Raw genomic sequence first — 11,747 nt, forward strand, 5'->3', positions numbered from 1 at the left:
AATCACGAACTAGCATTCGTGAGGAGCTGATCAGATGGGAGCTTCATGTGGATGATCCGCAGAGGCCAGACATTTGTGTGGCTGTGACGTGACGATCAGAGCCCTCCGAAGGTGATCAGATTGCGGTGATCGACTACCCGCAAAAGGTGATGTGTTCTGAACACAGTACTGTAAAAGGTTTACTGATTCAAATTTGAATTTCAAATTTAAATGCATACTATTGTATCATATTTAGATCCTAGTGTAGGGTTAATTAGTATTAATTAATGAGATTAATTAATAATTTTACTGTAAAATAGTAATTTTGAAAAAGTTTTAAAATTATCATTTTGCCCCTGCACTAAATTTTCGCTTCATATATATCCATGGAAGTACTTGACTTGATTAAACATATAAGCTAACTTGATTGAGAATTAAGTTATGGGTCAAATAGGATTGAAGAGTTGACTATGTCTAGCTAGCACTACACATGAGGTTCAGGTTCGATCTCGGAGATGAACAGTTTCTAATCTATGATCTATGGAGTATATGAAAGATTGAATTTGAGTGCTGATTAATTTTAAATTAGATCTAAATTAATTAGATCTAATTAGATCTAAAATTTAAGTTAGACTTGGTATAAAAGTCCTAAAGAGTTTGAGATTGACGGTCTTTCAAAATTAGAACCAGCTTGGAATTGGATTCGAATCGGATCCATTTTGGATGAGATATGAGAAATCTTTTTTACACTAGGATTCTCCTCTCATATGGGCTGACCAATATCTAGAATGATACTAGTTTGGGGCATCCCATGTGGATGAAGGATTGGGTGCAATTTGATTGTCATATGTGATGGCAATTCTCTCTTATGTAGGAATCCTTCTTTCATAAGTATTGGACTGATTCAATTCAGATTTGATTTAGGACTTCTATACTTATTGGATTATGAAAATTATTTATAAATAGAGAGGGTCTCTACCTATGGATGCATAGCAAACAAATCAGATTGAGAGAAGAGAAAAAGAGAGAGAGGTGTGAGAAGAGAGAGAGGTCCCTTCTTCTCAGCCTTGGTGTCTCCCCTTGGTGCCGCCCCTTTCTCCTTGGTGTGGGCTCTCCTTGGGTGCCCCACCTACTGGTGTGAGATGTTACACTAGTATATCTCCTCGCTCATTTGATTGGATTGTGAAGATCGTAGTTCATCCCACTTTCTTACGATGTCGGCGTGCATGCGAAGTAGAGAGTCTGCACATCCAAGCCTCTGCAAAAGTTTAATTCAGATTATTTGAGATTTGATCTATGGTTTTACTACTAATTAGGTAAGAATTAGATCCTTATTCATATAGATCAATAAACAAATTTTTAGATGTAACTTGAGTCATCCGAAGAGAAATAGTTTCTCTTCCCTTCAATTGGTGTTAGAGCAAGTTTGAAATATATGCATACATAACTAAATTTTTTGAGATTAATTACATAAGATATAATTAGAATTTTTTATGAAATATTAAATTTGATTTAAATCTATTTATATTCTAATCTGATTTTGTTTGGATTGGATGAGCCTAATCAATTGTTGATTAAGGTTGTTATAAGTTTGTTATACAGAATTCTACTATTGCTGAATTTTTGATGGAATAACAATGTGAATTAAAATTTATTTTAAATTTATTTTAATAAAATTTTAATATTATTATTTTTATAATGAAGTAAAATTTATTTCAGATCTGAATTGGTTCTATTTCGATGGATATTTAGATCTAAATCCTATCGGACTTCAGCATTGCACGAAAATAGATTTTATCAAAAATTTATTTCTCATACATTCATATTTGTATTTAATTAATTTTTTATATGATATCAAATCTAAAATTGATATTTTATAATCAGTATGAGATATGTTTTAGATCTGATGTGATGTATATGATGCATGAAATCTAATTAGATTAGATGAAGAACATAATTGATAAGATCAAGGATATGTTCATGACATAAAATTATTTTGTCAATAATTGCATGTTGATGTGATTATATATGAAATCAGATTTTAGATCTTAGTAGCCTAGTACTCAGATTAATGAGATCACCAGATCATCTGGTTATAGGAGATTGAAGAGATTAATCTCTCTTTTACCTATTTGATGGATTCTCTTATGACATGTAGGGGTGTCATTGTGATCCAATTTCATGAAGAAAAAAAGTGAACAGATTTTTATGTATTATTTTAATCATAAATATATTTAAATTAGATCTAAGGTAATTTATGATTCATTACAATAGGATAAAATTTAGATATAAAATTATTTTTGATCTGAATTGCATGTTACATAAGATGTAATCGGTATTGATATAAAAGTTGTCATGATGCATGAGATGTATGTATGAAGTTTAGATCATACCTATGTATGTTTAATTGTTAAATATATTATAAAAATTTATTTTTATGAATTAAAATATATGGTATGCTTCACCTAAAATCCTCGTAGAATAGTTCTACAAATCGAAACACATGTTTCACACACTTAATTTTAAATTAAGTTTGAATGATCTAGATTTGAAAATTGAAGATCATTAAGACACCACATAAAATGATAGGCAAAGGGTTAGCATGAATCAGATCCTTCTAATGAGTTAGATCTAGGATTAGAAATACATATGGACCAAGTAGAGAAATTGATTAAATCTAATCAAGTATTGAATTAGATTAAGTCAATATTTCTCTAAATCAATCTCAATAGTTGAAGTTTGATCAAGTCGATATGTTTGATATCAATAAATAGACCATGATCATGGCTCTATGGTTGAGGCTGAATCTTCTGGTGAACCAAATTGAAACTAATAACCAGTCAGTGTCTAAGATAAGTTTGGCAGATTCGATCAAGTAGTTTTTAATTGGAAGCTATTCACCTAGATGCGTCTTCGATGAGTTAAGGGCACATCCCTCCCACTGATCTCACTTACTTGGCTGACATGGTAGATTATATTTTCATTAGGTCACTAGTCGATTCGTGCAGACCCATGCTATTAAGGTGAATCAGTGCGACTGATTTAGATATCTTTAGACCAGCTCATGTTTAATCCTTTAGATAACTTGGTGAAGTCAGTGAGAGGATTTACAGCTTACAGATTGACTTCTTCTCTTATTCTAAGATCAATAAAATTAAATCTTCTAAATTATTAGATCCATAAATGATAAAGTTATAAAATAACTTGGTCATAACCTCCCATTAAGATGCATATAATAAGTCCAATATTTCAAATAAGTATTGGAGGCACCACACGTCTGGTGTCTATTACATATTGAAATTATCATTCATCATATGACCATCATGATGTACCTTCAGATCAATACTCGGGTTGGTCGAGCCACACTCGAGCTTGGACATCCGTTGTTGGGTGCACTTGGTGTGTCATGTTAATGGTTGGAGCTAATTAAAATTTTTAATGAAGGTGCCACACACCTACTAAAGGAATGCTGTTGGATTTCGATGGCACAGTGGAAGGGTTAGGTGTTTAAAATTTTCATTCAAAACACCCAATACACTGGAAGCCCTAATGCCTAGAAATCCTTGACTATAATAATCAAAGCATAATAAATATAAATTAGGATAAGAAGAATACCTGTAGCGCTAATTTTAATTTTCATAAGGCATCCAAGTGTCCGCCCTCCAATGGTGATCCACAAGAAAATTGAACCAAAGATAGCACTCCTTCTTCACCTTGCTTCAAGAGTTCTAGGCCCTAGAACTCGACTAGCCTCGTACTGATCAAGTTTCTTCAAGAACCTAACCTCATCCTTTTAGAACCTCCTCTAAACTTCTGATTCTCCTTCTTTAGGACCCTTACAACCCTTATTAGGATCAGATAAGGCTTTGTCTTAAATCCCAAAGTCTTGTCCTAAAACTAAGATAGGTTGTAAGAAAGAAAGGAGAGCAACAGGAGAGAAATTGAAAACCCCTCTTAGATTCATCAGATACCCAGCATCCCGATCTATTTATAGCCACCAGAGAGATGCCAAAAGAGAAATACATACCTTATCCAAAAGGCATATCTGATCTGATTATCAGAGATAAGAGTTCCTTCAAGCAGAAGGACTCTTATCCATGATACATCGATCAGCACCCTGGTCTACATGCATGCAACCAAAGAAGGGATGTTTTCATGTCCCTTCTCAAATCAAAAAAATCCTTAAAAATTCATGTAGATTGAAAATTCAATCTAGATTCCAAAAAATTAAAAATAGTGATAAAATTATAATGGAAGGATGCTATCCTTGCACCTCTTCATGCGAGTGCTAATCACCACACATGCAGGCATTAGGACTGACTTATGGCATCTGTTTGACATCCAGATAAGTCTAAAAAATTCTAAAAAAATTATTGAAAATATCTTATCAAATGTAAAACATTATCACTAAAAATTGTTTCAATATAAAAGTATTTGATAGGGATAAAGACTCTCCAAATCATGGAGAGACACGACACTTCTGCGTGTGTGAGACATCTTTCTTTTTCCAATTTTTTATCTTCTACAAAATTCTAAAAAAAATATATCTCATACTTTGAAATATGTAACAAAGGATAGAGGATGATATAGGCTATCACATATATTTTAATCTCATAAAAAATAATATTTTTTCTTCTGCCCGTGCTAACACTTGTACGCAGAACCTGTTTTGCACCAAGAGTTCATCACAACTTGGACTCTTCATAATTGGTGTTAACATGGGATGTGGTGCCCCAATTTGGACTGCTTCTAGGTGATATGACCTGATCTAAATATTTACCAAATTGAGCTAGCTAATTAGCAAGGGATGGGACCAAATTGGTCTCCAAAGGAGCAAGGGTTTCCACACGTGCTAGCATGCTTATCGGAACCTTGATTGAATCCAAAATTCCAATCAACCTTTTTCAAAAGGGTCCTTGGCCAATTTCTATATGTGTGTGATCCATTGAGTTTCATATCTAGCCAGCAGTAGGTCTGGATATAAGTTGACCAAATTTGATTAGATTTCAATCTAATCGATTTAGATCCAATCGAGCTAACCCGAGCTCAACAATTAGAATCCTTTCTAATTGGCAATCGAATTAAACTCTTTAATTCAGTCAAGAATCTACAAGTCAAGATTGACATATAGCAATATATCATGACTATCTAGAAGATACAAAATTTGATAAAAATATCAAATATACCCTTCAGTGGTAAATTATCGTGCAATTGAATCCTTCGATCATCCTTGCACCTTGAATATGTTCATGAGTATGAAATCATGTCAAACTCAAACACATATTCATATCGATTCTCAATTAACCAATGATGATTCCAATGAAAAAGCATTAGAAACTCTTTCTAATCTCCTTCCTGCTTTGGGCCAAAAAACTTTTCTGAGTCATTTAGGATTGAGAATACACAGGATGCGATCTCCTCTTACTAGGAGTGATCGATTTCATATTGACCTACTCACAACCTTCTTATACACTCCACCATATTCAGAACACCCCGTACATGTCTTAATGCCATGCCTGAATTTGAACCAAAATATGAGTTTATGTGCATAAGATTTTATGGTGGTTTCAGGTCTAAGGATCACTTGCACAACTCCCACTTAGAGAACCATCTTTGACATACAAATTAGGCTTCCATTAGATATTTTCTTTCATCGAGTCAATTCAGTGGACTCATTTCTCAAATGAGCACCCACATTCTTGTATTAGTGTCTCACACAAGTGGCTAGTGAGATCTGCCACCCTCTCCATTGAGCATACATAGGATGTGCCAGTCTATCTGGAATATTGATCTCTGACTTAATGCTTTTACGATCAAAAATATTTAAGATTAGAATTTTAAGATTTTAGGTCTCACTAGCTTGACCCATTCATGTCTCCTAAAACTATTATCCTAATCTTTGGGATTCATTATAATCTTAGACATATTAAGATGCAGCTAATATGATGAATCAATGCTTCAAATAATAAATATCATTTCATGAGTTGATAAATTTTAAAGAAAGTCTCATCGCAACACACTTGCGATTGGCTTTAGGGCACTCTTCTTTCAATCTCCCACTTGCACTAAAGCCAATCGCCTTTGTATCTTATACAATCAAGATGGCGATCATATAGCTACTGTGGTATGGCCTTAGTGAAAAGATCTGCTATATTGTTCTTTCTGTCTACTCGTTCAAAGATAACATCTTATCTTTTACGAGATAGAAGCATTTGAGGATGTACTTGGATCTATAATGAGACCTAAGTTCCTTATTTTGAATAACGGCTCCAGTGTTATCACTATAGAGTGACACCGGTCCTTCAATCTTAGGAACGACTCTTAAATCTATGATGAGTTTCTTCAGCCAGACAGCTTCCTTAATGGCTTCACTAGCAGCAACATACTCTGGATCAGTAGTTGAGTCAGCTACTATCTACTGCTTGGAACTCTTTCAACTCACTACCCCATCATTCAGGATAAACACATACCCTGATATTGACTTGCTATCATCTGCTTTTCAATGATCCTTTCTTGGATCAGCCTGAAATCTACTAGCTATGCCCAAAGCATAAGCTACATTAGGCTTGGTACATAGCATGGCATACATAATTGATCCCACAGCTGAAGCATAAGAGATTTTATTCATCCTTTTCCTCTCTTCTGGTGTCTTAGGATACATTCTCTTAGAGAGATGTATACCATGACTTACAGGCAGGTAACCTCTTACTTGCCTCAATATTAAATCTCTTTAATATGAGATCTATGTACTGTGATTGGGATAAGCTTAACATCCTTTTAGATTTATCTCTATAGATCTTTATATCCAGTATATAGGATGCTTCATCCAAATCTTTCATGAAAAACTTATTCGATAGCTAAGTCTTGATCGATTGCATCATTGGGATATCATTCCCAATGAGCAGTATGTCACCAACATATAGAACCAAGAAGATAATAACACTCCTACTTGTCTTCTTGTATACACATGGTTCATCCATATTTTTGATAAAGCCAAACTCTTTGATTGTCATATCAAATCGGATGTTTCAGCTCCTCGAAACCTGCTTCGATCCATAGATCTTATTAGCTTGTATACTTGATTTGCTCTCCTACTTGAGACAAATTCCTCTGGCTGAGTCATATAGACCTCTTTTTCTAGATTACTATTAAGAAAAATGGTCTTGACATCCATTTATCAGATTTCATAATCGTAGTATGCTGCTATTACAAGCAAAATTCAGATGGACTTGAGCATAGCCACTGGTGAGAAGATTTCATCATAGTCAATTCCTTGCCTTTGACTGAAATCCTTCACCACTAACCTAGCTTTGTAGGTTTCTACTTGGCCATCTACTCTGATCTTCCTTTTGAAGACCCACTTGCACCCTATATTGGGGTCACACCCTCAGGTGCATCAACCAAGGTCTACACTTAGTTGGTATTCATCGAGTCCATCTCAGATTTTATAGCTTCCAGTCATCTATTTGAGTCTCTACTCATGACAGCTTCTGAATAGATCAGTGGATTAACATTCTGAATGATGTTGATCGAATTATCATTCTCAATGATAAAATTATATCTCAGAGATGCTTGACGTACTCTATCTGACCTTCGGAGAGGTGTGTATTGTGGATGTACCTTATCCTTGGATACTTTTGATTGAGGATCTTTTGTGGTCCAATCATTGGTATTTCTGGATCGGTTTGTAGATCATGAACTTTCATAAGTTCGATATTCCTCCCACTGCCTCCTTCTTGGATAAATTCATGTTTCAAGAAAGTGGCATGCCTACTAACAAACATCTTTTGTTCAGTAGGATGGTAGAAATAATATCCATTAATTTTCTTAAGATACTCTACAAACCTATACTTGTCTGATCTAGCACTAAGCTTATGTCCAAAAAATATTTTTGACATAAGTAGGACAGCCCTAAGTCTTAAGATATTTAATATTAGGCTTCCTTCTATTCCATATCTCATATGGAGTACTTGCAATAGACTTTGAAGACATTCTGTTTAATATATATGTGGCAGTCTCTAGGGTATTATCCCTAGAAAGATATTGGGAGATCAATGAAGCATATCATGGACTGCATCATATCCATCACAGTATGATTTCTCCTTTCTGCTACACCATTTAACTGAGGCGTATTGGGAAGGATCCATTCAGAGAGAATACCTTTACTTTTAAGATGATCAAGAAATTCAATGGATAAGTATTCTCCTCCTCAATCAGATCGAAGAAGCTTGATACTTTTTTCTGTTTGTTTTTCGACCATACCTTGGTACTCTTTGAATTTATCAAAGGTTTTGAATTTATGTTTCATAAAATACACATATCCGAACTTTAATAAATCATCTGTAAAGATAGGAGTATCTTCTTCTGGTCTGAGTTGTTATCGGTCCATATACATCTATATGTACTAGAGCTAACAACTTACTTATCCTCTCTCCATATCTAAAAAATGGAGTCTTGGTCATCTTACCTATGAGATAAGATTTATAAGTTCTCAATGATTCATAATTATTTGGGTCAAAGAATTCTTCTTTGTATAACATGTTTATCCTTGACTCACTAATATGACCAAGGCGAAAATGCTAGAGATATGTGACATTCACATTTTCTCTCTTTTTTTTAATATTTCTTTCAATATGAAAAATTTTTTCATTGAGTGCAAAAATTAAAAGATTGTTATCAATATAACCACTGCCTTAAAATTCATTAGAAAAAAAATAGAGTATCCATTTTCCTTTAGCCTTATTTCATTACTTTGTTTTAACAACAAAGGTATAGAAATAATATTTCTAATGACTTTTGGTATGTAATAACAACCTTTTAATTCTAAAATTTTATCTGAAGGTAAATTAAGCATACAGGTTTTCACAGCCTCTGCGCTAATGGACTCTCCACTTGTGTCATAAAGCTCGAAGTTATGTCTTTTCAGATCTTTGATATTCTGTAGTTGCAGTAACAAACTACAAAAGTGTGATCCATATGTGGTATCCAATATCCAAATATTAGAGTCTGAATCACACAATAAAAAATAGGTCTGTATCATATACACACCTTTTGGTGTTACACTTGCACCTTACTTCAATCTTACAAGATTATTCTTGTAATTATAATCTCAATTTTTAAATTTATCACAAATAATATCCATACGGACATCATTATCTTCTCATTATTATTGACCAATCTAGGATCAGAAATATCTAAAACATCGGAGTTCTTTTTCGATATAAATCTAATTTGTTAGTTCCTCAACCAATCCACATAGTTGTATCAGTCAACATAGTTTTATCTATGATATCATGGGGTGAAAATAAAGAAGTCATTATGTAGACCTAAATATACATAAAAATAATAGTATAAGCAGACCACTCATGTTTAACATGTATAACTAGATGAGGACTTTTAAACTAGTTATGTCTCCCACTATTTTATCGGATACCATAGTCCTCTCCTATGATAAATGAGATATATTTTATATTTATCTTAGTGGGATTGAGACCCTAATTCTTCATAATGATCTTGTGTTAACACAGCAAATCCTTATGAGTTCATAGGTAGAAAACTCTTTTCAATTACATCTCATGCAATTCTAAATATTTTATCTTGGCCTCTAAAATATTATTAGCTTTGTGTTAACACAACAAGCTATAATATTTTAGTTAAGTAAGTCCCTTCATTTCAATATAGTCAAAATCGAATATAACTGCCCTTGTGTTAGCACAACAAAGTAGTATATCCAAAATTATCGTAAGCATCTTTTATGCACCAGAATTATGTTATATCAATCTTTATGACAAGCCTTATGGTAACACAACAAACTAGCCATAGTTCATGATGTAATATTAACCTAGCATGAAGGAAGGCCCTTAGTAGTGTTTAAAATACTAAGCTACATTCATTCAAGATTCGAACTAATCCAATTGATCAAGAAAGTATTAAGATTGGTGGGGATCCCCCCATTGCTTTTCTTAAACACCAATAAAATTGGCCAGATCAGCAACGGAACCAATTAAATAACCACCACACTTGAAACACTCCTTAGACATCAATTGATTAATCGATTCAAGAAAATAGGTCAGCTTCTGGTTCACAACACTATGACTTAATATGATTTTTATGAGGGCTTTAATGGTCTCAAATACATCTTAATTTAATCAGTCACAATGATGCACTATAATAGTTATATCTTAATAATCATAACAACTAATTATAGCATCTTATCATATCTCTAAGATATGGAAGCAGAATCATACAATATGATTATAACTAAACATCTCAAGCATATCATATATACATGAAGTTCTAATAACATGCATGAATTAAAATACTCTTTTCACGGTTCTTCTTCTTGGAACATCATAGTGGCACCCCTACACACCATAAGAGTACCCTATTGAATAGGAAGAGAGGGTCTCTGAACCCTACTTGCTCTTATGACCGAACGGCTTGGTGATAAACTCCAATTAGAGTACTAAGCTACTAAGAAAATTTTACACATCATCATATATTTTATATTTAAAATATATCTCTAAGACATGATAGGGTTTGGATGTTCAATCGGGTTCAACACTTGACCCGACTTGACCAAACCCAAAAACTCATGCTTGATCACAATCAAGATAATAATTTAATCTTTGATTACATAAATCAAGATAGACTCTAATACTACTGTTGGGTTCTGATGGCACAGTGAAAGGGTTAGGTGTTTAAAATTTTCATTCAAAACACCCAATGCAGTGGAAGCCCTAATGCTCAGAAACCCTTGACTATAATAATCAAAGCATAATAAATATAAATTAGGATAAGAAGAATACCTATAGCGCTCATCCTAATTTTCACAAGGCATCCAAGTGTCCATCCTTCAATGGTGGTCCACACGAAAATTGAACCAAAGACAGCACTCCTTCTTCACCTTGCTTCAAGAGTTCTAGCCCCTAGAACTCGACCAGCCTCGTATCGATCAAGTTTCTTCAAGAACCTGACCTCACCCTCTTAGAACCTCCTCTGGACTTCTGATTCTCTTTTTTTAGGACCCTTACAATCCTTGTTAGGATTAGATAAGGCTTTATCTTAAATCCCAAAGCCTTGTCCTAAAATTAAGACAGGTTGTAAGAAAGAAAGGAGAGCAACAGGATAGAAATTGAAAACTCCTCTTAGATTCATCGGATACCCAGCACCCCGACCTATTTATAGCCACCAGAGGGATGCCAAAAGAGAGAGACATGCCTTATCCAAAAGGCATATCTAATCTGATTATCAAAGATAAGAGTTCCTTCAAGCAGAAGGACTCTTATCCATGATATGTTGATCAGTACCCTGGTCTGCGCGTGTGCAACCAAAGAAGGGATGTTTTCATATCCCTTCTCAAATCAGAAAAATCCTCAAACACATGGATTGGAGATTCAATCAAGATTCCAGAAAATCAAAAATAGTGATAAAATTCTCATGAAAGGATGCTATCCTCGCACCTCTTCACGCAAGTACTGATCACCATGCGTGCAGGCATCAGGACTGACTTATGGTATCTGTTTGGCATCCAAATAAGTCTGAAAAAATTTCAAAAAAATTATCAAAAATATCTTATCAAATGTAGAATGTTATTCAAATAATTCCAATCTAAAAGAATTTGATAGGGAGAAGGACTCTCCAAATCATGGAGAGACGCGATACTTTTTCACACGCATGAGACATCCTTCTTTTTCCAATTTTTTCTCTTCCCCAAAAATTCTAGAAAAAATATATCTCATCCTTTGATATATGTACCATAGGATGGA

This window comes from Elaeis guineensis, chromosome 11, assembly GCF_000442705.2.
Source record: "Elaeis guineensis isolate ETL-2024a chromosome 11, EG11, whole genome shotgun sequence".
NCBI classification, from domain to species: Eukaryota; Viridiplantae; Streptophyta; class Magnoliopsida; order Arecales; family Arecaceae; genus Elaeis; species Elaeis guineensis.